Genomic DNA, 5531 nt, shown 5'->3' on the forward strand with positions numbered 1-5531 from the left:
GTGTCGGGGAAGAGTTCCGTCAGCACGACGGCGTGGTGACGATCTTGATGTACTACCGTCGCAGGGCTTCGCCTAAGCACCGCTACAATATTATCGAGGATTATGGTGGAAGGGGGCACCGCACACGGCTAAGAATATGATCACGTGGATCAACTTTTTGTCTCTAGGGGTGCCCCTGCCTCCGTATATAAAGGTTCAAGGGAGGGGGGCCGGCCGGCCAGGAGAGGCGCGCCAGGAGGAGTCCTACTCCTTCTGGGAGTAGGACTCCCCCCTTTCCTAATTGGAATAGGATTCAAGGAGGGGGAAAAGAGAGAGAGAGAGAAGGAGGGGGGCGCTGGCCCCCTCTCTCCTTGTCCTATTCGGACTAGGGGGGAGGGGCGCGCGGCCCAGCTTTGGCCTCCTCTCCTCTTCTTCCACTAAGGCCCACTAAGGCCCACATAGCTCCCAGGGGGTTCCGGTAACCTCCCGGTACTCCGGTAAAATCCCGATTTCACCTGGGACACTTCCGATATCCAAACATAGGCTTCCAATATATCAGTCTTTATGTCTCGACCATTTCTAGACTCCTCGTCATGTCCGTGATCACATCCGGGACTCCGAACAACCTTCAGTACATCAAAATGCATAAACTCATAATATAACTGTCATCGTAACCTTAAGCGTGCGGACCCTACGGGTTCGAGAACAATGTAGACATGACCGAGACACGTCTCCGGTCAATAACCAATAGCGGAACCTGGATGCTCATATTGGCTCCTACATATTCTACGAAGATCTTTTATCGGTCAGACCGCATAACAACATACGTTGTTCCCTTTGTCATCGGTATGTTACTTGCCCGAGATTCGATCGTCGGTATCCTATACCTAGTTCAATCTCGTTACCGGCAAGTCTCTTTACTCGTTTTGTAATACATCATCCCGCAACTAACTCATTAGTCGCAATGCTTGCAAGGCTTAAGTGATGTGCATTACCGAGAGGGCCCAGAGATACCTCTCCGACAATCGGAGTGACAAATCCTAATCTCGAAATACGCCAACCCAACATGTATCTTTGGAGACACCTGTAGAGCTCCTTTATAATCACCCAGTTACGTTGTGACGTTTGGTAGCACACAAAGTGTTCCTCTGGCAAACGGGAGTTGCATAATCTCATAGTCATAGGAACATGTATAAGTCATGAAGAAAGCAATAACAACATACTAAACGATCGGGTGCTAAGCTAATGGAATGGGTCATGTCAATCAGATCATTCAACTAATGATGTGATCCCGTTAATAAAATAACAACTCTTTGTCCATGGTTAGAAAACATAACCATCTTTGATTAACGAGCTAGTCAAGTAGAGGCATACTAGTGACACTCTGTTTGTCTATGTATTCACACATGTATTATGTTTCCGGTTAATACAATTCTAGCATGAATAATAAACATTTATCATGAAATAAGGAAATAAATAATAACTTTATTATTGCCTCTAGGGAATATTTCCTTCAGTCTCCCACTTGCACTAGAGTCAATAATCTAGTTCACATCGCCATGTGATTTAACAGCAATAGTTCACATCACCATGTGATTAACACCCATAGTTCACATCGTCATGTGACCAACACTCAAAGGGTTTACTAGAGTCAGTAATCTAGTTCACATATCTATGTGATTAACACCCAAAGAGTACTAAGGTGTGATCATGTTTTGCTTGTGAGATAATTTTAGTCAACGGGTCTGTCACATTCAGATCCGTAAGTATTTTGCAAGTTCTATGTCTACAATGCTCTACACGGAGCTACTCTAGCTAATTGCTCCCACTTTCAATATGTATCCAAATTGAGACTTAGAATCATCTGGATCAGTGTCAAAAACTTGCATCGACGTAACCCTTTACGACGAACCTTTTTGTCACGTCCATAATCGAGAAACATATCCTTATTTCACTAAGGATAATTCTGACCGCTGTCCAGTGATCTACTCCTAGATCACTATTGTACTCCCTTGCCAAATCAATGCAGGGTATACAATAGATCTGGTACATAGCATGACATACTTTATAGAACCTATGGCCAAGGCATAGGGAATGACTTTCATTCTCTTTCTATCTTCTGACGTGGTCGGGCTTTGAGTCATACTCAACTTCATACCTTGTAATACAGGCAAGAACTCTTTCTTTGACTGCTCCATTTTGAACCACTTCAAAATCTTGTCAAGGTATGTACTCATTGAAAAAACTTATCAAGCATCTTGATCTATCTCTATAGATCTTGGAGCTCAATATGTAAGCAGCTTCACCGAAGTATTTCTTTGAAAAACTCCTTTCAAACACTCCTTTATGCTTTACAGAATAATTCTACATTATTTCCGATCAACAATATGTCATTCACATATACTTATCAGAAATGTTGTAGTGCTCCCACTCACTTTCTTGTAAATACAGGCTTCACCGCAAGTCTGTATAAAACTATATGCTTTGATCAACTCATCAAAGCGTATATTCCAACTCCGAGATGCTTGCACCAGTCCACAGATGGATCGCTGGAGCTTGCACATTTTGTTAGCACCTTTCGGATTGACAAAACCTTCTAGTTGCATCATATACAACTCTTCTTTAATAAATCCATTAAGGAATTCAGTTTTGTTTATCCGTTTGCCAGATTTCATAAAATGCGGCAATTGCTAACATGATTCGGACAGACTTAAGCATAGATACGAGTGAGAATCTCTCATCGTAGTCAACACCTTGAACTTGTCGAAAACCTTTTGCGACAATTCTAGCTTTGTAGATAATAACACTACTATCAGCGTCCGTCTTACTCTTGAAGATCCATTTATTTTTATGGCTTGCCGATCATCGGGCAAATCCATCAAAGTCCATACTTTGTTCTCATACATGGATCCTATCTCAGATTTCATGGCCTCAAGCCATTTATCGGAGTCTGGGCTCATCATCGCTTCCTCATAGTTCGTAGGTTTGTCATGGTCAAGTAACATGACCTCCAGAACAGGATTACCGTACCACTTTGGTGCGGATCTCAATCTGGTTTACCTACGAGGTTCGGTAGTAACTTGATCTGAAGTTACATGATCATCATCATTAGCTTCCTCACTAATTGGTGTAGGAGTCACAGGAACAAATTTCTGTGATGAACTACTTTCCAATAAAGGAGAAGGTACAATTACCTTATCAAGATTTCTACTTTCCTCCCACTCACTTTTTTCAAGAGAAACTCCTTCTCTGAAAAGGATCCATTCTCAGCAACGAATATCTTGCCTTCGGATCTGTGATAGAAGGTGTACCCAACATTTTCTTTAGGGTATCATATGAAGACGCATTTTTCCGATTTGGGTTTGAGCTTATCAGGATGAAACTTTTTCACATAAGCATCACAACCCCAAACTTTAAGAAACGACAACTTTGGTTTCTTGCCAAACCACAGTTCATAAGGCGTCGTCTCAACGGATTTTGATGGTGCCCTATTTAACGTGAATGCAGCTGTCTCTAATGCATAACCCCAAAACGATAGTGGTAGATCGGTAAGATACATCATAGATTGCACTATATCCAATAAAGTACGGTTATGACGTTCGGACACACCATTATGCTGTGGTGTTCCAGGTGGCGTGAGTAGTGAAACTATTTCACATTGTTTTAACTGAAGACCAAACTCGTAACTCAAATATTTTACCTCTGCGATCATATCGTAGAAACTTTTATTTTCTTGTCACGATGATTTTCCACTTCACTCTGAAATTCTTTGAACTGTTCAAGTGTTTCAGACTTATGTTTCATCAAGTAGATATCCCCATATCTGCTCAAATCATCTTGTGAAGGTCAGAAAATAATGATACCTGCTGTAAGCCTTAATATTCATCGGACCACATACATCAGTATGTATGATTTCCAACAAATCTGTTGCTTGCTTCATTGTTCCGAGAACGGCGTTTTAGTCATCTTGCCCATAAGGCATGGTTCGCAAGCATCAAGTGATTCATAATCAAGTGATTCCAAAATCCCATCAGCATGGAGTTTCTTCATGCGCTTTACACCAATATGACCTAAACGGCAGTGCCACAAATAAGTTGCACTATCATTATTAACTTCGCATCTTTTGGTTTTAATATTATGAATATGTGTATTATTAAGATCGAGATCCAATGAACTATTTTCATTGGGTGTGTAACCATATAAGGTTTTATTCATGTAAACAGAACAACAATTTATTCTTTTACTTAAATGAATAACCATATTACAATAAACATGATCAAATCATATTCATGCTCAACGCAAACACCAAATAACACTTATTTAGGTTCAACAGTAATCCCGAAAGTATAGGGAGTGTGCGATGATGATCATATCAATCTTGGAACCACTTCCAACACACATCGTCACTTCACCCTTAACTAGTCTCTGTTCATTCTGCAACTCCCGTTTCGAGTTACTACTCTTAGCAACTGAACTAGCATCAAATACTAAGGGGTTGCTATAAACACTAGTAAAGTACACATCAATAACATGTATATCAAATATACTTATGTTCACTTTGCCATCCTTCTTATCCGCCAATCACTTGGGGTAGTTCCGCTTCCAGTGACCAGTCCCTTTGCAGTAGAAGCACTTAGTCTCAGGCTTAGGATCAGACTTGGGCTTCTTCACTTGAGCAGCAACTTGCTTGCCGTTCTTCTTGAAGTTCCCCTTCTTCCCTTTGCCCTTTTCTTGAAACTAGTGGTCTTGTCAACCATCAACACTTGATGTTTTTTCTTGATTTCTACCTTCGTTGATTTCAGCATCACGAAGAGCTTGGGAATTATTTTTGTCATCCCTTGCATATTATAGTTCATCACGAAGTTCTACTAAATTGGTGATGGTGACTAGAGAATTCTGTCAATCACTATCTTATCTGGAAGATTAACTCCCACTTGATTCAAGCGATTGTAGTACCCAGACAATCTGAGCACATGCTCACTAGTTGAGCGATTCTCCTCCATCTTTTAGCTATAGAACTTGTTGGAGACTTCATATCTCTCAACTCGGGTATTTCCTTGAAATATTAACTTCAACTCCTGGAACATCTCATATTGTCCATGACGTTCAAAACTTCTTTGAAGTCCCGATTCTAAGCCATTAAGCATGGTGCACTAAACTATCAAGTAGTCATCATATTGAGCTAGCCAAACGTTCATAACGTCTGCATCTGCTCCTGCAATAGGTCTGTCACCTAGCGGTGCATCAAGGACATAATTTTTTCTGTTCAGCAATGAGGATAAACCTCAGATCACGGATCCAATCCGCATCATTGCTACTAACATCTTTCAACACAATTTTCTCTAGGAACATATCAAAATAAACACAGGGAAGCAACAACGCGAGCTATTGATCTACAACATAATTTGCAAAATACTACCAGGACTAAGTTCATGATAAATTTAAGTTCAATTAATCATATTACTTAAGAACTCCCACTTAGATAGATATCCCTCTAATCCTCTAAGTGATCACGTGATCCAAATCAACTAAACCATAACCGATCATCACGT

Source organism: Triticum urartu, chromosome 7A (assembly GCF_056163025.1).
Source record: "Triticum urartu cultivar PI428250 chromosome 7A, HENAU_Tu73, whole genome shotgun sequence".
Taxonomy (NCBI): domain Eukaryota; kingdom Viridiplantae; phylum Streptophyta; class Magnoliopsida; order Poales; family Poaceae; genus Triticum; species Triticum urartu.